Here is a 27,023-nt window from a genome sequence, read left to right as displayed (position 1 = left end):
TCTTTGCTAGTGAGAACACAAAATGTTACAGCCACTTCAGAGGGCAGTTAGGAAGTTCCTTACAAAGATAATCACAGTCTTACCATAAGTTACAGTGGTTGTGCTTCTCATGTGTCTCATGGACACAAGCCAATAGCTTGAAAACCTATGATCACACAAGTGTTTATACTTGTTTTATTTATAAAAGCCAGAAACTGGAAATAACCAAGATGTAATCCAGTAGATGAATGGGTAAACAAACTATGGTACATTTACACAATGGAATATTATTCAGCAATGAAAATAAATGAGCCATCAAGCCATGATAAAGCATGGAGGATCATTAAATGCATATTGTTCAGTTAAAGAAAAACAGTCTAAAATGTTATACAACATACGATTTCAACTTATATAAAATTTTGAAAACTATGGAGACAGTAAAACTATCAATGGTCATCAGGGGTTTGGTGGAAGGAAGTGAAAGAAGAATAGATGAAGCACAAGGCATTTTTAGGAGAATGATGAAACTATTCTATATGATGCTGTAATGGTGGATACCTGTAATTATTCATTTGTCAAAATTTATAGAATGCACAACACTAAAAACAAACTGCTGTAAACAATGAACTTCAGTTAATATTAATGTATCGATATTGCACAATTTTAATAAAAGTACCACATTATTGAAATATGTTAGTAATGGGGAAAGTACTATGAGAAAGAGTATATGAGAACTCTCTGTACTATCTGCTTTTTTCTATAAACTGCTCCCAAAAGGAAATATTATGAATTAAAATAAAATGCAAGTTGCATTAGTTAGTATCGCATTCCTGAGAAGTAAGGAGTCAAATGTAGCAGAGTTTCAGGGTGAATCTTCCATGTGGTCAGAACTAGGCTGCAGTAAGGAAGAATCAATACAATGTAAGAGAGGAGATGGGGGAGCTGGATTTCAAAGTAAAGATATTGAATACTTGTCAGGAGAGCTCTGGTACTTTGCTGATTTGTAGCAAAAGATAACATAAATGGAGAAGGCCTCCTTGTTTCAGATATTAACTAAAAGTTAATTAACTTCTCTGACTAGCTCATAAACAATGACCTACACCTAAGCAATTGATTTAGGGACTTGGAGGATAAAACGACCATATACGCTGTTGGTACAATTTATAGGATAGAAGACCTGGATGCTAGTGAGCAAACTTAGAGTGTAGTATCATGTTCTCTATGAGGCCTTTTAAAAAGTCACTTAAAGTGACTTAGGTTTTGGAGTAAAATACAAGGTTATGCATATAATGTATGTATTTTCTGCAAATGTTTCACCTCTAAAGATTTTTTTAATTATTATATTTATTAGACACATAATAATTGTACATATTTATGGGGTGCTGTGTGATATTTAGATACATGACTCCAATATGTAATGATCAAATTAGGATAATTAACCTATCTATCACCTTGAACATTTATCTTTTTTTTGTTTGGAACATTCAAATTACTAAAGATCTTTATTATTAACGCATGTTTTATCTTTGTCTAGCAAATGAACTGCATTTTAAATCAATGTCTATTATTCTCTAGTCATATTTTGAAAGCATGTACATATATCATTCAGAACATTTAATTACCATGAGATAGCTAACCAGGGTTTTCATACTAAATGGATAACATTTCTTTTCTAAACTATGAAAGATGCTATTTTATTTAACCCATGTAAGTTTATTGAGATTCTCCCCCAGGCTTTTAAAAACACTGACAATTTGTCCATAGAATTGCATTTACTTTATTGGATTTTTATGAAGATGAATGAATAGCAAGAAACTTTGCAAACAGTTTAACACAGTCACTGAAAGCAACAGGAATTTTGTATGTTGAGAATTTTGCTGGTAACATCATCATCGGCGGTACCACCACCATCATCCTCCTCCTTATCATCATCATTTGTTATTTTCCTTTAATTGTGTTCCATGCATGCCCAGACATAGAACAAATTTCATGTAACTACATACGTTGCTTTGTTTCTCCTGAAACAGGATCACCCTTCCTTTTACACCTAGTTAATGTGTACCATTTCAAGACTAAGCTAACAGTCACCACCTCTGAAAGATGTTACTTTGATCATCTTAAATACTCCCAGAGCAATCCCAGTTTTTCTTTCTCATATATTTCAATTATTTAATTCAGTAACTATGTGTGACTACTGTCAAGCTTCTTCTTGGCACTGAAACAACAGGAATACAATTATGATCATATATGCGCTTTTGAGAATTCATGGTCCGCATTAATCTCATGCACTTGAGTAATTTGTTGGTCTCCAAATTGTCTGTTCTCCTAACTGGAATAAATGTTCAGTTTTAGACTAGAATGTGACTTTTAGTACTTTCTCTCTCTCTCTCTCTCTCCCTCTCCCTCTTCCTCCTGCATTTACTATTTAGTAGAACCTTAGTAATGCTTGCTTATTAACAGAGAAATTAAAGACATGCTATTGTCTTTCCTTCACAAATGCACCTTCCCTTAAATAAAGAGAAAACACTGTGTCAGATCACCCTATGCCTCTCCCTTATGTGTCTGTTCTAGAAAGTAATATCCTGTGTATCATCCTAGGATGAATGTTTTCCCTCAACACCTCACTAAAGAGGCATCTGCCATTTGTTTCTATTTCCTCTGTTTTTGCTATTATAAGAATAAACTATGGAGTCTGCATGAGATTTAGCAGGGTTTCCTTGTCCAACTTTTGATTGTGAAATGCAGCTTTCGTCTCCAGACTTGCCTTGTCTGATTTCCTCGTGTATATTTTCCTCTTGGCTTTTTAAATTAAAGTGCTAGTCTCTGGGGTTGTGTCTCTTGCCTGAAGCTGTCATCCTGTCCAAAGATAACAACACTGTATTTACCATTACAAAAAAAGGGAAAATAGCGTGAGAATGAAATAATGTTTGACCTATTAGTGTCTTTTCATTATAAAATAATAAACCCTGTAACCAATAGATTGTACCAGAGATTTTAGAGTTTTTAACCCATTTCCACATTTATGCTTTCAATTCATTTTGCAGGGGTTTCAAGAATAAAAGGACATTTTAATCAACACAAATAGATTAACTCTTGGTTAAAATGGAAGTTTCATGCTGACCCAAAAAGGTACCTGTGTATGTTTGGATTTACATGTGTTAAGAGAAAGAGCTAAGCAAATAAAAAATGTAAAAAGCAGACTACAAAACTGAATCCGTTTTATTTTTGAACTCTGTTTTGTTAAAGCTCTAATATGTTTAATTAAAGGGCATAGTTTATGAACTGTGACAATATATAGAAACTAATCATAATTGTAGACTCTCAGAGGGTAAAAATCTAAGTGAATACCTATTTATAGAAAATAAGATTCTACCAATTACATTTCTTTTTCTTAATTGGATGCAGAGTGTGCTATGCATATTTAGAATTATTTTACTTGCAAACAAAGTACCAAATAGATTTTTACATGTAGTCATTTGATATCTGCATGCTTTTGTTTAATTTCATATTCTAAATATTTCTGGATGCATAACTAGTCACATTGTCAAATGACAGGTTTAGAAGATGGAGCTATAATCTCTATTACACATTAGAATGATAATGTCTAAGGATATATTTTACAATTGAGATAATAAAAGCATAGAAAGATACTAAGAACTCAGCTAATTATGAAGCAAGAAAACTCATGGATGACTTCAAGGATATTAATCTGTCTTTCACAAACCAGGGAAATATTTAGAAAATAATACATTAATTTGCCTCTGAAATCACTCTCACTTCTTTGTGTCTCAACTCTAATGAAGGTCAGTATTGTGTGGTTAATTTTAATAATAATCAGAGTACTGTGAACTTGGAATTTAGGATGACAAAATCAGGACTTGAGAATGAAGCATTTTTGTATTGATGAATATTAATTAGTATGCAGGGACAAAAAAATCCTGGAATATTCTAGGCAAAGACAAATGGTTACACTAGGCTACTGTGATAGCTAGCAAAAATAAAAGATAACTCTAAAATTAGCAATAAATTAGCATTGCCAGAAACTACCTACCATTATGTAAGTGAAACCTCCTAAATGGGCACAATTTCAGTTGTCTGCCTCCACATATAATATCAGGCAAAAATACCTGGATAATATTATCATTGGCTAACAATAGGACTTCACAAAATACACAGCAAAAAGTGACCCTGATCATGAAGAGTAAGCGGTATGTGTTTGTATGTATGTAAGTGTGTGTGTGTGTGTATGCATGTGTTCTATGACACCTGAGTTGGAGAAGAGTGAAAATTATTTCTCCAACCCTAATTAGTCAATTACAACATATAGAAACTCATAGCTCTTTTTCCCATTTTTACCAGAACAGAACCAGCCTTGAAGACATTAGACCATCTAAGCTGACTAACTGAAACCTAACAATATCACTATCATGACTACCACTATATGGAACAATACAACTTATGCCACAATTCTATATTTTCAGGCTGTAATGATGCTTCTGGTCATATGACACATCAGTCAACACAATGCCGCATCCCACGGAATTCTGTATTTCGTAAGATAGTCATGTTGAAAGCAGCAGGTGAAAGGAAGCCATGAGGTACTACAACCGAGCTGGTATTATAAACTTTGGCTTTGAAAGTAGAGGCCAGGTTATCAGTTCTGACTTTGCTTACTTATTTATTTTTGAGATGGAGTCTCACTCTGTTGTCCAGGCTGGAGTGTAGTGGTGCAATCTCAGCTCACTGCAACCTCCACCTCCTGGGTTCAAGCAATTCTCCCTTCCTCAGTCTCCTGAGTAGCTGGGATTACAGGCACCCACCACCATGCCCAGCTAAGTTTTTTGTATTCTTTTAGTAGAGACAGGGTTTCGTCATGTTGGCCAGGCTGGTCTTGAACTCCTGACCTCAGGTGATGCGCCTGCCTTGGCCTCCCAAAGTGCTGGGTTTACAGGTGTGAGCCACTGTGCCTGACCTCAGTTCTGACTTTGCTCCAGGTTAGTCCTGTCAAGTTGGAGAATCTACTTAAATCTACCTTGGATATAGTAGTCCTTGTAAAAATGGAGATAATAATAGTCATGCTCACAAATCTGTCTGAAGAATATGGAGATAAAGTACATAGTGTACGGTATCTCTGGCCTGGTGAGTTTCCATACAACTTAGATAATGTTAATATTATTTTAACAGTACAATGAATAGCCTGGGGAGTCCATATCTACTCCCTGTATCCCCGCTGTATTCTCCAAATGTATACACACATAAAAGGAATACAATGTAATATCATTACTTCAAGAAACCATTTAGCATGGCAATGTGGAGGAACTTCTGGCTTGGAATCAGCAGCCATGAATTTGAATCTTTGGTAGGTGTTCCTATGACATGTGTAAATCAATCTACTCTCATTCCAGCCTTCTCAGGTGCCCACCTTCAGCACCTAATCAAAACAAGCTCAAGGCAGCACATACAGCCTTACTCTTGACCTAATTCATACAACATGTGGGTTCCTCCTAATTGCATTTGTGTTCATACCTTGATGTTGAGCATCTGTCCTTGGAATGCTGCAAATCAATTTTCCCCTTATAAACAGTGCTGGTGATAATATTAGCAGATTAAGAGCTGATGTTCTATATGGAAATAACCAGAAAATAATCCTGGTCCTATAATCTTTATATTATGGATTTTGAATCAATTTGGATATATGTGGATTTAAGACAATATTCATCACTCTACATGTCTTCAAAAAATAAAAGTCGAGTTGGAGGTGCAAGCCCAAAGACCAGATTTAAGCCATGACAGAGAATGCGTTTGTTTTCTTGCTTTTTTACTTTCTCAGCCCAGTTTCAGTCAGCTGAGAGTCAGTCTCTCCTCTTATTTTTCTTTTCCTCCCCACAATGATCAATGAAACTGGTGTAATATCTTAGGTTTTTTAGAAAGAGTTCTTTCCTGTCTTGCCTCTTGACTGAACATCTGTATTTCCTTATAATAAAAAGTTGTTTGGGGACATAGTCAACTACACAGAACTTCTAACCCTAATAAAAAAACAATCCTCTGTGATGCTGCAACTCATCATCAATTTATTACTTGGGTTTTGGAGTAGTTGCTCTGTAGTATCATTTTGGCCTTGTCCTCATAAAATGCATGGCCTTAGGAGTTGCACAGACTGATTTCTAATTGTGCCACCTTATGCAACAAACATTTCTTAACTGATTAGTACATGTTAGTTATTAAGATAGGTGCTTGGTTCATGAGATCCTATATGGCATAATTCCTGCCATCAATGGGATTGGGAGTGGGTTACATTGAGAAACCACAAACTTACCCTGTTTCATAGGTACTAAAATAAACATGTGTGGTGTTGTGGAAACACAGATGTTGGACGTCTATATCATGTTGAATGATGATGGTTAGGGATAACTATTCTCCAATATACTATTTAAATTCCATTTTGAAGGACAAATACGCACCAAAAAAAATCTATAAGGAGAGATGGTGAGAACAAAAACTCATTCTAGGCACAGAATGATTCTTGATTCTTGGTTCTTCCTACTCTAACCTATCCTAACCTTAGTAACCTTAGGCATGCTTACTAAACTGCTCTGGGTTTCACTCACATGGAGAATGGTAAATAGAACATTTAACTCATACTATTTTACTAATATTTGAGCAAAATATAAAGTTCCTGCTTCTGGGGCTGAAATTTGAGATTGAATCAAGAAATGCCGGATGCCTTCTTTTTTTTTTCTCTTTTGGTAACTAATTATGTCTGTGTACTATGTCTTACCATTGATCTCTACTAATCCCTATAATATCTACTTTAGGCTCTTAAATCATACACAGGCATATTTTCCCCAAGACAAGAGAGAGCCATTTAATGCTAGATTTAAGAAACTTTGCCTGGGAATTACCTAAGAATAATAGATGTAAACCAAATGTCTATTACAATTTCATTGCTGAGAGTTGGAATTTAGTATACTTGAAAATTTCCCAAAGATGTCAAATAGCCAACATTATAAGAGACAAATTCACTTTTTACTCTTTCTACACTCAATGAAAGCTATGGCCTGGTACTTTCTTTACATCATAATTTAGATGTCAGTCTTTACTGCTCTAAAATAGTGTCCCTGGAGTTTTAGCTCTACTCAAGATCAGCTTCCAAATGTAATAAAAAAATAGCTATCAAATCAGAAACCCCTTAGTAATTCTGCTGGCTCACAGCAGGAGCACTTGAAAAGTCACTTAATAAGGAAAAGAAATAAAATGTGCAAGGTTCAGAAGACGATGCCAAAGTGAAGTTGAAATGGTTAGAAATATTGTTTTGTATCATTTCTTCCTTATCCCTTTTGTGACATTTTAATGAAAAGTGTATTTGAGGTTCTAAATTATACTACATGAAACATTGCAACTAACTTTTAAGATATTTATCCTGAGTAGTTTCCTATTGATTCATGGCTATGATCTAAAACAGAGAGCTGCCCACACAAGTGTGGCTAATTAGATGCTTTCTCTAAATGTTATGATTCATATTCCTGGAACAGGGCTCTTCCCATCACCCTTTGGGGAATGTTCTAGAATTTCTTCCTGGTTTTATCATGAGAATTGGCATATTCACCAAGCTAATATTCTGTGTCTTGCACTGTCCCAACATTTTCAGAAGGCAATCACATTAAAAGAAAGAGGCAACTCAAACCTCCTTTGGTTGAGGGAAGAGATTAATAGGAATGAAACAAAGTCCAGCAACCTTTGGCATCCTAAGTAGATATTTTTAGCAAAGTTAAACAGGAAGTGCCAGTTGAGGTCAATATTAAATGCAGAATCTGACTGTCTTGGGATATCTTTTATAAGAAATTGCAAACTAATGAACTGGCTGCATTTAAGGGTGACAGTGTTTTTCTATATAGTTCTTAATTTGTTCATTAGCATTAAAATAATATATTTTGCAATTTTTGGTAAAAAAAGTATCTAAAATTTGAATCAGAACTTCATAAATTCTTATATTTCACAAGAGCAGAGGAAAGAATACAGATTTTGAAACAGAAAACTGGGTCCAAGTTCCAGCTTCCACTTGCTTAGTTGGGAGGCCTTGAGCAAACACTTTTTCTCAATCTCCTCTTAGATATATATAGAACAGAAGGCCTATTTACCAGGAATATTGCTGTTATTGATGAAAAATAAATATTATTAATAAAGGTATTTTGTTTATACTTAAGTTGTAATTATGACAATTAATTACTTCATTTTTTTCTGCAGTAAGTTTGTGTTCTGAGGATCTACAGAATCATGATGGCTGGTTTTCACCTACAATAGTTAACTCCATATAATATGTACTATGTCTATATCTTTGTTTTTTCCTGTGATTTTGTTTTGAGCTTGTCCATTTATTTATTATGGATTGGTTTTCTTCTGTCTCTTTTTTTTATGTCTGGATTGCCTGATGTCTTGTCTTGCTCTTGACCTCAGTGTTTCTTTTGTTTCATAAATGCTTTGTAATAATGGTGAGGTTTGGACTTCTAGCATACTCATCAACAAAACAGTGAACATTGTACTCAAACAGGTAATTTCTTTTTTTTTTTTTTGAGATGGAGTCTTGCTCTATCGCCCAGGCTGGAGTGCAGTGGCATGATCTTGGCTCACTGCAAGCTCCGCCTCCCGGGTTCACACCATTCTCCCACCTCAGCCTCCCAAGTAGCTGGAACTACAGGCGCCCGCCATCACCCCAGCTAAATTTTTTGTATTTTTTAGTAGAGACGGGATTTCACCATGTTAGCCAGGATGGTCTTGATCTCCTGACCTCGTGATCCGCCTGCCTTGGCCTCCCAAAGTGCTGGAATTACAGGCCTGAGACACCGCGCCTGGCCTCAAACAGGTGATTTCTTAACACTCACCCACCTCTCACCCTCTAGTCTTTTAGTCTCCTGTGGATACGATCTACATCTCTGTGTGTACCCATTGTTTAGCTCCTACTTATAAGGGAGAATGTATGGTATTTGATTTTCTGTTTTAGAGTTAGTTTACCTAGGATAATGGCCTCCAGGTGCATCCATGTTGCTGTAAAACATGATTTTATTCTTTTCAATGGCTACATAGTATTCCATGGTATATATATACCACATTTTCTCTATCCAGTTAAGCACTGTTAGACACTTAGTTTGAGTTTGTGACACTTCTATTGTGAATATCGCTGTAATAAGCATATGATTGCAAGTGTCTTTTTGACATAATGATTTATTTTCCTTTTGGTAGATGCCCAGTAGTGGGATTGCTGGGTTGAAGGTTACTTCTATTTTTAGTAAACCTCCATACTGTTTTCCTTGGTGGTTGTACTAATTTACATTCCCACCAACAGCATGTAAGTGTTCCCTTTTCTCCATATGCATGTCAACATTTGTAGTATTGTGACTTTTTAATAGTAGCCATTCTGACTAGTGTGAGATGATAACTCAGTGTGGTTTTAATTTCCATTTCTATGATGACTAATGATGTTGAGCACTTCTTTTATATCCTTACTGCCGGTGTATATGTCTTTTTTGGATAAATGTCTGTTCATGTCCTGGGCCACATTTAATGGGATTGTTTGTTTTTTACTTGCAGAGTTATTTGAGTTCATTGTGGTTCTGGATATTATTTTATTGTCAGAGGCATAATTTGCAAATGTCTTTTCCCATTCTATAGTTTATTCTGTTCATTTTTTCTGTGCAGAAGCTTTTAAGTTTAATCAAGTCACATTTGTCTATATTTGGTTTTGTTGCATCTGCTTTTGGGATCTTTGTAATAAATTATTTGTCTAGACCAATGTCTAGAAGAGATTTTCCTAGTTTATCTCCTCAGACTTTTATAGTTTTAGGTTTTACATGTAGGTCTTTAATTCATTTTAATTTTTGCATATGGTCAGACAGTGGTCCACCTTCATTCTTCTGTTATTGGCTAGCCGACATTCCCAGCAACAGTTATTGAATAGGGTTCTCTTCGCCCATTGTTTATTTTTGTCTGCTTTGTGAAAGATCAGTGGGTTGTAAGCATGTGGCTTTATTTCTGGGTTCTCTGTTATGTTCCATTGATCTATGTGTCTATTTTGTACCAGTACTATGGTGTTTTGATTAGTACAGCCTTCTATTATGATTTGAAATCAGGTAATGTGATGCTTCTGGATTTGTTCCTTTTGCTTAGGACATCTTTGATTATTTGGGCTCTTATTTGGTTCCATATGAACTTGAAGATTTTTTTTTCTAATTTTGTGAAGAATGACTTAGTTACTTTTATAGGAGTTGCATTAAATCTGTAGATTGCTTTAGTAAGATCATTTTTAACCATAATTATCTTTCCAAACCATGAACATCAGACTTTTTTCTGTTTGTTTGTGTTATCTATGATTTCTTTCTTCAGTGTTTCATAGTCCTTATAGAGATCTTTCTCCTCCTTGGTTAAATGTACTCTTAGGTAATTTTTGTTGTTGTTGCTATTGTAAATGGGATTGAGTTCTTGATTTTGTTCTCAGTTTGAATGTTATTGGTGTATAGAAATGCTACTGATTTTTGTATGTTGATTTTTTATCCTGACTCCTTATTGAAGTTGTTTACCAAGTCTAAGAGTCTTTCGGGTTTTCTAGGAATAAGATCATGTCATCAGTTAAAAGTGTTCCTTTGACTTCATCTTTCCCAATTTTGATGCCTTTTATTTCTTTCTCTTGCCTGATTGTACTGGCTAGGACTTCCAGTAATATGTTGAATAGGACTTGTGAGAGTAGACATACTTGCCTTATTCAGGTTTTAGGACAAATGCTTTCAACTTTTTCCCATTCAGTATGATGTTGGCTGTGGGTCTGTCATATATGCTTCTTATTATTTTGAACTATGTTCCATCAATGCCTAGTTTGTTGAGGGTTTTTGTCATGAAAGGATTGTTGGGTTTTATAAAACTTTTTTTCTGCATCTATTGAGATAATCATATGGTTTTTGTTTTTAATTGTTTATTTGGTGAATCACATTTATTGATTTGTGAATGTTGTAATGTCTTTTCGGCTCTGGAATAAAACCCATTTGATCATAATGAAGTATCTTCGATATGCTGTTGGATTCAATTTGCTAGTATTTTGTTGAGAAATTTTGCCTATATATGCCTCAGCAATATCGACCCATAGTTTTCTTTGGTGTGTGTATCCTTGCCTGATTTTGGTAATATGGAGATACTGGTTTTGTAGAATGAGTGAGGAATCCCTCCTCCTCAATTTTTTTGAATACTTTTAGTAAGATTGATATGAGTTCTTTTTAGTATATCTGGTAAAATTCAGCTGTGAATCCATCTGGTCCTGGGCTTTTTTTGTTAAAATATTTTTATTACTATTCAATTTAATTACTTATTATCGGTTTGCTCAGGATTTCTTTTTCTTTCTGGTTCAGTCTTTGGAGTGTATACATTTTCAGGAATTTATTCATTTTCTCTAGGCATTCTAGTTTGTTTGCATAGAGATATTCATAGTAATTTCTGATAATCATTTGTATTTCTGTGGTATTAGTTATGTCACCTTTATCATTTTCAGTTGTGCTTATTTGAATCTTCTCCTTTTTTCCTTGGTTAAACTCGCTAGCAGTCTATTAATTTTCTTTATGAATTCAAAGAGCTGCCTTTTTGTTTCCTTGACTCTTTGTATTTTTTTTTTTTTTTTTTTTTTTGGTACCAATCTCATTCTGTTCTGCCTTTATCTTTATTACTCTTTTTCTTCAGGTAGCTTCAGGTTTGGTTGGTTCTTGCTTTTCTAGTTCCTTGAGGTGTGGTGTTTGGTTATTAGTTGGAGAGTTTTCCATCTTCTTGATGTAGGCATTTAACAGTATAAACTTTCCTCTTAACACTGCTTTGGCTGTATCCCAGAGGTTTAATAGGTTGTGTCTCTATTTTCATTTGTTTCAAAAAACTTTTTGATTTCTGCCTTAATTTTGTTGTTTATCCAAAAGTCATTCAGGAGCAAGTTGTTTAGTTTCCATGTACTTGGGTAGTTTTAGGAACTCTCCTCTTGGTATGGATTTCTCATTTTATTCCACTGTGGTCTGAGAAGGTACTTGATATGTTGTTGGGGTCTGCGTGTTTCCTGAACAAAGGAATGAACACACAAGACAACAAACGTCCACGTTTGTCTCGTCTTGTGTTGTCTTGTGTGTTCATTCCTTTGTTCAGGAAACTCGCGGACCCCAACATCATGTTTTCAATTTTTTTGAATTAATTGAGACCTGCTTTGTGGACAAGCATATGGTCAATTTTTGAGAATGTTTCATTCCAATGTTCTGCCATTTTTAGGTGGAATATTCTATGTCTATTTGGTCCATTTCGTTAAATGTCCAGTTCAAGTCCAGAGTTTCTTCGTTGACTTTTTGCATTTATTACTTGTCTGGTGTTGTCCGTAGGGTGTTAGTGTTCCCCACTATTATTCTATTGCTATCAATATTTTTTTATGTCTAGTAGTATTTGTTTAATGAATCTGAGTCCTCTGGTATTGGATTCATAAGTATTTAGGACAGTTAAACCTTCTTGTTATATTGAACTCTTTATCATCATATAAGGTCCTTCCTTGCCTTTTCTTACTGCTGTTGGTTTCAAGTCTATTTTATGACATAAGAATGGCTACTCCTGCTCACTTTTGTTTACCATTTGTTTAATATATCTTATTCCAGCCCATAACTTTGAGTCTGTATATGTGTTTATTCATTGGGTTGGTCTTGTGTAGTCAGCAGATGATTGGGTCTTGTTTTTTAATTCAATTTGTTTGTCTGTATCTTTTAAGTAGAAGAAGTAGACCTTTTACATTCAAGGTTAATATTGATATGTAGTGTCTTGTTTCTGTCATAGTTTTGTTAGCTAATTGTCTTGGAGTCTTAGCTGTGTAATTACTTTATAGGATCTGTGGGTTTTCTACTCACATGTGCTTTTTGTTTTTATGTTTAGAAATCCTTTTTGCTGTTTGTTTGTTTGAAACAGAGTCTTGCTCTGTTGTCCAGGGTGGAGTGTGGTGATGTGGAGATCACTGCAACCTCCACCTTCTGGGTTCAAGTGATTCTCATGCCTCAGCCTCCCAAGTAGCTGGGAATACAGGCATGTGCCACCATACCTGGCTAATTTTTGTAGTTTTGCAAGAGACAGAGTTTCACCATATTGGCCAGGTTGGTCTCAAACCACTGGGCTCAAGTCATCCACCTGTCTTGGCCTGCCAAAATGCTGGGATTAGAGGCTTGAGCTACCATGCCTGGCCGATTTTTAGAACTCCTTTGAGCATATTGTTTATTACCACTCTAGTGGTGACAAATTCTCTTAGTGTTTTCTTGCTTGAGAAATACTTTATTTCAAAGCTTAGTTTGACAAAACATAAAAGTATTGACTGGCATCTTCCTTCCTTCCTTCCTTCCTTTTCTTTCCTTTCTTTCTTTTTCTTTCTTCTTTCTCTTTCTTTCTTCTCTTTCCTTCCCCTTCCTTCCTTCCTTCCTTCCTTCCTTCCTTCCTTCCTTCCTTCCTTCCTTCCTTCCTTCCTTCCTTCCTTCCTTCCTTCCTTCCTTCCTTCTCAGAGTCTTGCTCTGTCACCCTGGCTACAGTGCAGCAGCATGAACTGAAGCCTTGGCCTCTTGGGCTCAAGCAATCCTTCCACCTCAGTCTCCCGATTAACTGGGACTATAGTTGCACACCATCACACCTGACTAATTTTTGTATTTTTTGTAGAAACAGGTTTTGCCATGTTTTCCAGCCTTGTCTTGAACTCCTGGGCTCAAGTAATCTGCCCACCTAAGTCTCCCAAAATGCTGGGATTATAGGGGTCACCACTGCTCCCAGCAATTTTTTTCTTTAATGAGACTAAAAATAGGCCATCAATTTCTTCTGACTTGCAAGGGTTCTATTGAGAATTCTGCTATGAGTCTAATGGTACTTACTTTATAGATTATTTGATGCTCTCTGGCAGCCTTGAAGATTTATTCTTTCACATTGGCCTTGAACAGTCTGATGAATACCTTGGTGATGTTCGTTTTGTATAGTATCTTCTAGGTATTATCTGCATTTCTAGTATCTAGATGTTTATGACTAGCAAAATTGAGTGTATTTCCCTAAATTATTCCCTCAAATATGTTTTCTGAGCCTCTTACTTCTTCTTCTTCCTCAAAAATGTCTATATAGATTTAGTCATTTTACATCATCTCATATTTCTCAGAGACTTTGTCCATTTTTAAATTATTTTTCATTTGATTTTTTTCTGACTAAGTTAATTCAAAAGACTGGTCTTTAAGCTCTGAACTTCTTTCTTCTGCTTGGTCTAATTTATTGTTAGAGCTTTCAACTGTGTTTTTAAATTCATTTAGTAAATTTTTTATTTCCAGTAGTTTTGTTGTTGTTGTTGTTTTTAAATATATCTATCTCATCTTTGATGTCCTGATTTTTTTTTCTGATTTCTATGTTGGCTTTTAACTTTCTCTTGGATCTCATTGAGCCCCTTTTACTACATATCTTTAACTCTTTATCTGTCTTTTCAAAGTTTTCACTTTGGTTAGGATCCATTGCTAGAGAGAGCTAGTGTGGTCCTTTGTGGGTGTTACAACTTTCTGTTTCTTCATGGTGCTGAAGTTCTTGTGCTGATTCCCTTCCATCTGTAGAAGCTGTCACTTCTTATTTTAAAATTTACTTTAGGGCTCATGCCTGTAATCCCAGCACTTTGGGAGGCTGAGGCAGGTGGATCATGAGGTCAGGAGATTGAGATCATCCTGGCTAACATGGTGAAACCCTGCTTTTACTAAAAATACACAAAATTAGCCAAGCTTGGTGGTAGGTGACTGTAGTCCCTGCTGCTTGGGAGGCTGAGGCAGGAGAATGGCATGAACCTGGGAGGCAGAGCTTGCAGTGAGCCGAGATTGCACCACTGCACTCCAGCCTGGGCGACAGAGCGAGAATCCATCTCAAAAAAAAAAAAAAATTTACTTTCGTTTGGGTGGGATTTTTTTTTTTTTTTTTGGCCTCCCCCCTTGAATGTGTAACTGTTGTATATGTTGTGTAGGGTCCTTTGTCTTTGCGTCTATGTGCTTTTAGGAGTCCAAGGCTCTATATTTATTCCTTGGTTAAATGACAGCATTAGTATAGTGGCTTTCTCAAATGCTAGTTGTTTGTAGGTTGTAGTGCTGTGTGTGTGGTCAGGTTCACTATCTCCTACACAGATGGCGAGTGGAGGTCTTGGGAGGCTTATCTCATTTCCCAGCACTGTGCACTTCTGTCAGCAGGAATTATACTGGGTTGTGCAATTCAAACTACATGCCAGTAGGTGATGCGTGTGGGTAAGAGTCAACTGAGTGCTGTACATTTATGTTAGCAGAAGTTGTGATGGGCCATGTATTTTGGCCTTCCAGCTAGTAGGTGACACTTGCAGGAGAGAAGCAATTGTGGTGATGGCAGTGGAATTTTACTTTGTCTTTATTGATCAGGGGGAGTGCCAAAGTGTCTTTTGTGAGGAGCAGGGTTTGAGGCTTTCAGGGTTCCCATCTTGTGCTCTTCAAGCAACTAGAGGGGCAATGCTGGGCAGGGCTGCATTAGGCAACGAGGCTCCCTGAGGCAGGTGCAAGCGCCGACTCTGGGGGGGGTCCTGGCAACACCCAGGTTACTGGGACAACTATCCTGGGACTGGGTGGCGACACCTCTCTTGTGCCACAGAGCCGGCTTCGGGGAAGAGAAGCAGCCCAGGGTTTTCAGCCAACCGGTCAGCTGTGGGTCCCACCTAGCTTCCACACCTCTGACCTTGTGGGTCTCCCCCTAGTGTCAAACCTTAGAAACAGGCCCTACAAGTTATTCTAGTGCCAATCTACCCATGATTGCCAAGCCATTCCAGGCATTCTGGACCCTGAGACTCCCTGCCGCAGAAACTGTGTCTATCAGGCCACACCCTTCCTGCTCTTGCAAAGGGAGGGGCACCCAGCTTCCAGGACACCAGGGGAATTCCTGCCACACTCTTCCCTGTGTTCTGACAGTACAGGTTTATCTCCCACTTGAGATCAGACCATAGATCTCATCTTTATGCCACTGGTCAGTGTGCTTAATTCCCGGGGAACTGGGACCAGGCTGGTGGATTTTTTCCTCTGGCTTCTTGGGGTCAGGCACTAGTTTCCACTGCAAGTTGAATTTCTCTTCCGCCACCAACAAACCACTCTGGCAGGGTGATGGAGGCTATCCTGTGGGCTCTCTTCCTATGGGAACAGACAGACAGGCAATCCTGGGAGGGATCAGCAGGCATAGGAGCAAGGGGTTCAAATGCGCCTCCATCCTACAGCAATGGCAGTGGTGACTGTCTTGGAGACATAAGCATGCCCAGGCCCCACTCTCTCCTAGCCAGGCAGACAGCAGGAGTTGCAGCTGCTTAGGGAAAGATGCAGAGCCTTAGTAGTGGGTACCCAGACATGTTTTGCTGCAGCTGACCAGCACACTGAAGCCTTTTGGGTTCCACATGGGTTCAATGAATGCTTTTGCATGGTCTCCAGGCGGCTACCCCTGCATTCTAAAGGTCTGCTGGGGTTGTGGGAAGTCCTGTCGCTAGGATCTCAGAAGTCCGTGATAGAAAATGGTTGCTCCACAGTTCCATCACTCATCCCTTCCTTGGGTCTGGTTCAGGTCCAGTGGTTGTTCCTGATGCTTGGTAACCTCAAGCAGGCAGCCCCACTTCCCTCTTCAACCATGGTGTCTGCTATCACCTATCTCTATTAAATTTCAGTGTTTTCTCTCAAAACATCTGTTTGAAGTATGACGGTTTACTTGATGTTTTGTTTCCCCTCCATGGAAGAGGCACATTTCAGCTTCATCTGGTCAGCTACCTTTAATTCTTCTGAGCCCTGTGGTTCTTCTTAGGGGAATCTTTTCCTCTTTTTCCAATGTCCTTCTTATCAGAAATCAAGGAATCCTTTGTAGCTATTCCTGAAGTAGTACTAAGCAGATTCTAAGTAAAATCTTGGAAGTGTTTCTTAGTAGTAACTAATGAATTTTCCTGCATCTACAGCTCTTTGGGAAAACTGTTGATCTTGATTTTGAATTTGTTTGCTCCTTCAGTATATAAAACTGGTCGGTAGAATTGAACATTGGAAATATGAAGATGAATAAAATGTAGTTCTTATCCCAAGATGCCCATAGTCCAATGAGGAAGAAAGAAAATTATACTTAGTTGACAAAGACTGCAATAGATTAAGTGATTAAAGCTCTGGGCACTCGAGGAGGGACATCTCACACCTAGAGGGGTGACAGAGACTTCTTTGATGGAGGCAATATAGAATCTGATATCTAATGGAATAGAAGGGATTAATCAACATAAGAACAAAGAAAGGCCTCTTAGGTTGTGAGAATAATGCAGAAGTACAGTTCTTCCTGTACAGCAAGCTGTTTAATGTGTGTAGAGGGCACAATGTAAGAAAGAATTATTTTGCTTGTGGCCAGAAAGGGAACAGGGTAAGTAAGCAGAGTTTGTATCCTGAAGGACCTTGCAGAATATGGTTAAAAAAATTGCTCTTATCCTGAGGATACTCTTACAGGTAGTCACCTTCAGATAAATAAAGAGTTGTAGTTTTCGAGTCATCCCTACTCCAGTTTGCATTGTTGAGTGAGCTCATGTTGATCTGACATTTACGTAATGACAATTAAGAACACAGACAAGGCTGAAAGGAATGCGTGTGTGAAAATATAATCCATAAGGAGTCACTGAGTCAGCAATATTGTGAATGGTGCAAAGAAGGCTCAAAACTACTACATTAATCCAGCAGGAGACATAATCAATCAAGGCTTTGGTTAAAAAGGGATGTTCTTAGTTTGTGAGCTTGAGAACGTCTTGGGCACAGAGTAGCTGTATGTTGTATTTTTTTTTGCAATAACCTTATCTCGCATTTCCTCCATATTAGCATCACTGAATGAAATCACTACAAGCCACTCTCTTGATGAATTGATATAGGGCCGGGGGCACTCCAGACTGTGGAAGTTTGAATTCTCAGTGAATCACTTTGCTTCCTGATACATCCTAAAATGAATCATGGAACAAGGGAGGAAAAATATACTCTGAACCAATGGGCCTTGAACATAGGTTGTTACTAGAGCAATTACGGAGCGTTACCTGGGAAGACCTATGTTAACAATTGCTGCAAACACACATAGCATATAAGTAAGGTACATAAAACAAAAATGGAGAGCTTTCCATGGCAGGAAGAAGATTAGAGGTCAAGTGTTTTTAAGATTTTTAGAACAGGCAAAAATAAATACTTTATTTCTTTTCTTTTACAACATTTTTTTCATGCAAACATTTTCCAACTAAATTATTACTCATCCTATATTCAGATAGTTTGCTTGGCATATTGTGATTGGCACTTTTGGCAGGGGGTTGGAGATTACATCTGAAGCAATACTAGTGATGAGATATAATGGAGATGGAATCCTAAGATAATGCAGTTTAACTAATGGATTTTTCACATACTGTATACACACTTTTTAAAGAGAGAAAATAAAACCGTAGGTATTAATACCAGCCAGATTGAAGTTACTCCAAGAGAGAAATCAAATTTGTGAGCTATCGGTGGTTCAGATCATTATTGAAAATTTTCTGAAAGTTTGTTAAAGATGCAATTTTATGTGTAGCTTACGTGGTGCACTTTTAGACAAAAACATACAATTTATTGGGCACTGAAAATAATATTTACTTTGGAAGTTGTTCTTGAAGGATATGCACACACACAGGACAAAACATCTCTCCTCAAAGACTTCATTTGTGAAACAAGGGCCTAAATCTGTGACGTTAACTACTAGCACTTACATAAGGCAAAAATATCAAATATTTATTTGATAATTTATGAAAACAAATGATACATAAAGTAATGTCACACTAAGTGATATTATCTGAACCCAGAAAAGAAATTCGATATAAATTGCTTCTGACATGATATATAGATTTAAATATTTATAGACTTCAACTAAGTGCAAACATGTCCTCAGAGGTTTCCAGAGAATGTATCATGTTCTCTGTAATTTTCTGTTAATCTATTAACCTTTCCAATGGATTTTGTCTTCTTGATGTCAGGAATTATGTCTTAATGACTGTTAGTGTCCTACATTTATAACCTTGTACTTGATATCTAAAAGGCTTTGAACAAATGATTTGATAAATACATGAATGACAGTATTTCACGCAGGCAGAAAAAGGGGGGACCAGGTTATGGCAATTACTAGTTGATTTTGTCAAAGACCATGCAAAATGTAACCTTAAGTGATGACAGAGGCCTGAGCAACATTCTTTCTTGGTCGTCCTCTCTCAAAGAGAAATGACAAGGACATTCCAGGTAAGGATAATAGCATGAAGAAGGCATGGCTCTGAAAAAACTGGTATAGATATTGTGGATTGAAGGAATAGGAGATATCATAGTCCCGCCCAACTCTTTAATGGTTAAAAATAGGATACTCTAGGTTGGGCTCGGTGGCTCACACCTGTAATCCCAGCACTTCGGGAAGCCACAGCTTGTGGATCACCTGAGGTCAGAAGTTCAAGACCAGCCTGGTCAACATGGTGAAACCCTGTATGTACTAAATATAAAAAAAAATTAGCCAGGTGTGGTGGGGGGTACCTATAATCCCAGCTACTTGGGGGCTGAGGCAGGAGAATCGCTTGAACTCAGGAGGCGGAGGTTGCAGTGAGCCAAGATCGTGCCATTGCACTCCAGCTTGGGCAACAAGAGTGAAACTTGGTCTCAAAAAAAAAAGAAGAAAAAAAAAAAAGAATACTCTAGAGTGCTGGAACACTCCAGAGTCTTGTATCATGCAGATCATGAAGATTCCCATTTTGCTGAACATATGTGGACCTATGGGTGACAATAACTGTAAACTGGCATTGAGAAACAGATTTCAAGGTCTCTATCATGGATCTGACAATCTTTGGCTTGTGGTAAGTCATAGTTGAAGCACATGTCATTTTCAGAAGAACCAAGGGCAGTCCAGCATGTTGAAAAGAGCTCTAGATTAAGACTGAGGAGACCTGTTGTCTAGATTCGATTTTGCCTTCAGCAAGTATGGAGGCCAAAGCAACCCCATCTTGGATGCTAATCCACCATGTTGGCTTCTGATTAGCCCCAGTTACAGGAAGGTCTCTAAAATTTCTAGTTTATCTACTGTTCCTTCTGTAACCACAGGTATTTACCATAAATCCTGCCCTTAGGTCAAACAACCTTGATGTTGTTGTACTTCTGTGATCCTACACATCCCTTCTTAACCACCCTTCCCCTGTAGTATAAAAAAGCCCTGGATCACGGGGTTAAATGGTGCAGGGGTCCACCACCTTGTCTCATCGCTGCCTGAGACACAGACATAGCTTCTCTTCAAAAATCCCTATTAAATGGTTTTTTCTATAAAAAAAACTGGATTTCTCAGCCTCTTTCTTTAGCCTCTCAGCTTCCTCAAACTTTGGGAGTAGGTTTGCAGAGACATGTTCACCTTGAAACAGCAGCCATACAACTCAGTTTCCAAGCTTTACTATCCCTTTTAGACAGATTGCAAATTGCTCTGTGATTCTTTGACTCTGATGATTCTTGTGGTCGTGGGAAAGGAGGGAAGTGGAAGTCTGTGAGGTGGACTGGTCTGTCTACTCTCTCCTGAAGGCACGTTTATGTCATCAAATAGTACAGAGGAATTGGCAGGTGAAAGTGTGATATATTAGTTAATAGCTTTGATTTTAGAGTAAAAAGAAATCTGGCTTCTGGGCTCCAATGCTGCCACCATTCTTAGTAGTAGCTGCCAAAGCTTCTGTGCGGTGGACATAGAAAAACTGACCTCTCTGGGCTGTCAGTATGAAATAGGCTCATAACATAACTTCCTAGTCATCTTAGGACTACTTCTAGGAATATAAAAAGATCTCATTTTAATCCTCTTAAAATAAGGAAAGAAAATATAACAGGCAGGTAGTCCTTTTCTTTCTTTTCCAAAAGTAGTAATGAGTAAAGACTCAGAGGATGAAACTGATTTCTTGGATCGGAGTTTTCATGTTCCCTCATATGTTCTTGTTTATCAGTAAATCATTAGAGGGAACAGACAGGATAGAAAAAAAGTGACTTTCTGATTATGCTGGAAAAAAAATCTGAAGCTCTGACTTAAACTCTGAAGGTTATAACTATCCCTTTCTTTGTTATTACTAACAGAAACAATCTTTATGATCTCTTTCTCCTAGCTGTATTTAAAGTTGTTCCGGTGACCTCCTCTAGTTCATCAACCTCAGTTCATTACCCATTACAAATCAGAACACAATTCAAATTCAAACTCTTATCTGAAAAGGCTTTACCAGATGGGACCTCTGGCTTTTTCTCGGTCTCACTGCCACCATGTCTCCCTTTGCCACGGAAGCCTCACTGATCTTGGAAACTGTCTCTCTAATGTGCTAAGCCAGATCTTATCCCAGGGCACTTGCTTCTGGTCTGGAAGATTTCTCTCAGACCCCTGTGTGATAGATGTCTGCTCATCATTTAACCTGCAATTCAAATGTCACTTTTATGAAGATGCCTTCTTGGCTCTCGGCGCTGAAGCAGCCTCACATCCTGGACATGCTTTCAGTTCATCACCCGGTGGTATTCCGTTCTTAGCATTTCTATTTTCTGAAGGTCATTTGGCTGATTGATTCCTTTGTTTGTTGACTAGTTTACTTTATGTCTTTCCCACCAGATGGCAAGCTCTCTGGAGACAGGGGCGTTGTCTAATTTATTCACTGCTATATGTGAGGTGCCTTGAACAGTTTGTGTCACACAGTGTGTATTCAATTAATATTTGCCAAATAAATACATGAATAGATGGATGGTCATTTTAGTATTGGACCTTGTTTCAGAGGTGGAGAATGTGTGCCCTTTTGGCCTAGCCTTGGTCCGACTCCTTTGAGTATGTATGGGAAACAGAAGGAATTGGGCCTTTGGCTTAACTGCAAAGTAGCATTAGCTTTGGAGCTTTTGAAACACAGATATTAGTGCTTCATCCACTAATTAAATCAAAGCCTCTGTGGGTGGAGCTTGAATATTGATTAAAACAAATAAAACCGATAATCACAATAAACTCAGTGTTTCCAACATGCAATTAGATTTGACAACTACTGTACTTGCTTAACTTACCCCCAGAAGAGCTGTAAAATAATCTGCTTCGAAAATTCCACACAATGATGTTTGGAAATGAAGTTTTGAAGTTTGCAATTTGCATTCCATAGGAATCCACAAAGAATAACAGACTGGAAAAGATGTGGTTTCTTAACTAAAATAAGAGAGCAAAGAGTCTAAAATCAGACCTAGATTGAGTTGACTTGCCCCCTTCATTTATCCTGTCCTTGACTTTGTTACACCGTTTATTAAATCTCTGGGTTCTTTGCAGCTGGTCATCATTCTGTGGTCTGTGTTCTGTTTGTTCTGCTTCTGACTTTCTCTAAGGATTGCTAGAGTTCCCTTTACTAAACATTTATACCCCGTTGAGAGCTCCTTAGATGACTATAGCATTGTGCTCTACCATGCTTCATGCAGATAAACACTGGTATGATTTGCGTGGAAGTTGTGTGACGTTGTTGAAAGAGCCTTATTGCTTGAAGCAGGTATGGCAGAGACCAATGAATCAAGTGCAGTTAAATTTAAGAAACAAAGGCAGGTGATTACCAATTTATGCAGAGGCTGAAAGATATTATTTTATTATCTCTATATCAGGCTCTCCCCCCAAGTTTCCAATCCCGTGAATCCTGTTCTACATGAATGTATACACATTGCTTTATATTGACTTTTGAAGGTAGAAATAGTTACATTTACATATTAATCAATCCAGATGCAGTGGACCACTGTAATTACCTACCATTTGGAATACAAATTTTGCTGATTAGAATTCTGAAATGATGATTTATTAGACAAGCATAATGATTCCAAATGATTTCCTCAGGAGAATCCTCCCATTATTAATTATTAGCTAAAGTTGCTCCCAAAGAGCTCTCCGAAGGAGGCTCGCAAAAAAAAAAAAAAAAAAAAGCAAACACTGCATTAAGAGACAGAGAAAGATATATTGACATAATTGTAGTTAATGTGCTAATGTGCTATGCATCATGACCAAAGAGTCCTTTTTATATCTGTTATTAAAACAGAAAAGAGTTAATTTAATTTTAAATATCCATGAGAAAAATTATAAAGCAGAAAACCACAAACAGATATTGTAAAGCATGACATATTGTCCCTTTAGTGATATGAACCTGCCTAGAGGCTGACTTTCTGTTGCCCCTGCCGTGACTTTTTCCCAATGGTTCTTTGACTATGTTACTTAAAATTAGATAGGTGTGATTAATTTATCTCTGCCCTGCTCTGAAAAGACGCACTGCATAGGGGCTTTGATCTGATCACACAGGGAGGTCTCCTTATTGTCCAGTCATACTGGATTGGAATCAGAGCGAAGGTTCATATGATTATATGTGTCATTGTTAATTGAGCACAAATGTCAGTATTCATTAGGAACGAAGGAAAATGTGGCATTGCAGCCGGGGCTTAACTTTTTCATTAACTGTATAACATTAAGTGGTAACTCTAATACCAAAATCACTGAACAAATTCATGGAAAGAAGCACATTGTAGTTTTACCTGGTTATGTCTTTTCAAAGGCATAAGTGTGGACAGAGGGCTAAAAAAATTATCAGAAAGCCATCTGGCATTATTAAGTAGCCATTTGAATATAATTAAGATTATGTCTTTTGCAGGAAATACACCTAAAATTAACACAATTCAAATCATGGCTGGTAATTTGTACGTTTCCCATAATGGTGATTATGGGCTGGTTTTTGGGCATTTGACACTCTCATGCACATGGGCCGCCTTCATCCCCAATTTACCCCCAAAGCTTTTGTGACAGATTTGTAAGCTTGTCTCGTACAACTGTACCTATCTTTGCCATTTACTCTCATCCGTAATATCAGTGGCAGAGATGAGCTGCTTTGAAGCATTGCCCTGTAAGCCTGTCATTTGGCAAATTTAAAGGAAGCAGTCTTTTTGATGACAGCAATGAATGATACAAGCTCCTAAGTATAGGGATGTGCCTGGGTTATCAGGTGAAATCTATCTCCCCAGGAACAACTTAGGGCAAAGTTTGTGATGTGCTCTTTTAAAATGTTTTTATGTTGAATGCTTCAGTTGGGTTATAAAAATGAAAACAAACATTGCATCCAGTTCTGATCTCAGTTTGGAGTCATAGCAATAAAATGAATGGGTTCGGATGTAGGTAGGGGTGGGGTGGGGAAATGGGACTTGAAGATCCCTTACTCTGGAGGGAAAAAGATGTCAAAACAGATTTTGTCTGTGAAGGGACAAAATGGTAAAACTAGATAACTTTGAAGATTGTCTTCAAATGCCCAAGTACTCAAAATGGTGGGGGGGGAGCTTTCTTGTAACTCATCCTGAATTTTAATTGGAAGTAGTCCTTTCTAAAAATTTAATTGGAAGTAGTCCTTTCTAAAAAGACAAAAATTTAGTAGTCCTTTCTAAAAAGACAAATCAGGCTGCCTAAAAGCTTGGGGTGAGGTTTAGGAGAGGCATGGGGTGAACCCTGATAAGTCAGCAAAGAGGATGGGGATTTGTGACTGTGTTGGATTTCTCGGCCTGAAAAAGTGGTTTAGGAGTGGCTGCCTACCCTGTCCTCAAAAGGAAGAAGAAGAATTAGACAATTAGACATAGAGAAATCACGAGTGTTCTACAGAGTACTAATTTCTGGCTTGTTTGAATTAATTTAAGAAACTGATTATCAAGTGAAGTCGTTGGAGTTAGAAAAGAAGAAGTGAAAAAGAAAGAAGAAAGGAGAAGAGAGGAGGAGGGGAGGGCAGAGGAAGAGAAGGAAGAGGAGAGGAAAAGAGGGAAAAAGAAGCATGAAGAAAGAGTTTCCAGCTTAATCAAAACTAGAGGTGCCTCACTATATGCAGTCTTCCAATAAATCAATAAATTTTCTTTAAATATCTTCAGCCCCACACACTGAGCTTGGTGACACGTTTAACTTGGCCTCCGTGAACACTGCATAATGTGTACACCAAGCCCCAGGTTGAGGACAGAACTAGTCAATTCTGTCTCGATGAATTTAGATCTCAGAGGGGAGATCTGGGCTGCAGTCATCAGTAGACATATGGATTCTATCTGATGATACCAGTATGAGTAGGAGTTTTAGAGAGTGGGATGGAGAGGAGAGACCACACAAACTCTGTGAAAGGCTAACGTTTAAAGAATGTGAGAAGATGATCTTGAAACAGCCAGAGATGGAAAAAGTAGGGATATAAGAAAAAACTAAGAAACATGCAGTATACAAAGGACAGAAATTAATAGTTGACTAATCAGAGATTATACACAGGTTAAATACACTGAAGACTGACAATTACTGAGCTTTACAACATAGTATCACTGTGGATTGCCTGTTTGTGGACTTTATCTCTCTAAAAAGCGTTGATTCTTTTCTAGATAGAGAAATTCACAAAACTGAGTAAAATGTAGAACTTCAGTGTAGTTACCACAATTTCAACATCAGAGATAATTTTATCAATATTCAGAGGTCTTTTGTTTAGGAAATATGACATTAAATGAGGTTATTTAACTATGTGTCTTTTGTTGTTGTTTGTTTTTTGGTTTGTTTTTGTTTTTTGAGATGGAGTCTCTCTCTGTTGCCAGGCTGGAGTGCAATGACGCAATCTCTGCTCACTGCAACCTCGGGGTCCCCGGTTCAAACGCATCTTCTGCCTCAGCCTCCCAAGTAGCTGGGACTACTTGCATGCACCACCATGCCCAGCTAATTTTTGTATTTTTAGTAGAGACGGGATTTCACCATGTTGGCCAGGATGGTCTCGAACTCCTGACCTTGTGATCTGCCCACCTCAGCTTCCCAAAGTGCTGTGGTTACAGGCACGAGCCACTGCGCCTGGCCAATTATGCGTCTTTTTGGTGTTATGTCAATAATAACAATAATATAACAATTACCACTATCTGCCATGTTTTAATTTGGCATAAAACTGATAGAGAATTTTTACTTGCTGAGAATGTCTCAGATGCTGAGCTTTGTATAGGGGTAGAGATTAACGGATTGTATAGTGAGAAATCTGGAGATGACTTCAACTGCTTTAGTTTCAATTCTGACTCTACCAAACACTAGCTGTACGCTGTTCCTTAAAGAATGGCAAGAACAGAAAAATCTGGTAACGCAGATAGAAAAGAAGCAAGAGATAATAAAGTATCCACCTCATAGAATTTTTTTGAGAATTAAAGTAAACGATACATGGAATATACATAAAATAGCACTTAATATAGAAAGCACACAATACAGGTTGACTTTCATTATTATTATTATTTAGTTACAACAATTTCGTAAAATTTCTCTCACTATTCATATTCTGTAGAAAAGAAAACTGGAGCATAGAGAAAAAATACCTCATGTAAAGTAAACACAATTTATTTGTGATTATGGCAAGATTAGAATCCGAATGTCTCTAAAATCCATACTTCTCCCCACACACTGAAAGTTTCCAAATTGTGTCCTGTAATACCTTATACATTGGAGAATGAGCTTATACATTGGAGAATGAGCTTCAGATGTCCTCTATGTGTGGGATTCAAGAGGAGGTGGATGGGAGGATTCAAAGGAGGCTGAAAGAGAGAGGCTATTGTGTCGCTTATTTGAAGTTTCCATTTTCTGTTATGTAAATTAGGTTCCTATGTAAGATTTCCCATAAAAAGCATTCTGTTGCTAAAAATAATAATAACAGTTTGTTCATGGAAATACTAACAATAAGCTATATGCCCTACGTCCTTTTTTACCTTTCCCCTCAAAAAATAATTCAAAGTTCAATTAGATGATATTGCCAATTTATCAGTTGCATAGTGTCAGGGTTCTCAGATAAAAATAATGCAAAATCCGCTACAATTTTATCCTCTCTGGGCTATTCTATGACTTCCCTTAAAAAGAAGGAACCCCTCGTCATGTAAGGGGCTAGTTCGGACTCTCATGGTGTAAACAAAGCAAACCCTTTTGAAAATTCAGCCACACAGTGGCCTTCATTGATTTCT

Source organism: Colobus angolensis, unplaced genomic scaffold (genome assembly GCF_000951035.1).
Source record: "Colobus angolensis palliatus isolate OR3802 unplaced genomic scaffold, Cang.pa_1.0 Scaffold339, whole genome shotgun sequence".
Taxonomy (NCBI): domain Eukaryota; kingdom Metazoa; phylum Chordata; class Mammalia; order Primates; family Cercopithecidae; genus Colobus; species Colobus angolensis.
The sequence above is the reverse complement of the archived record's forward strand: the minus strand, read 5'-3'. Positions refer to the sequence as shown.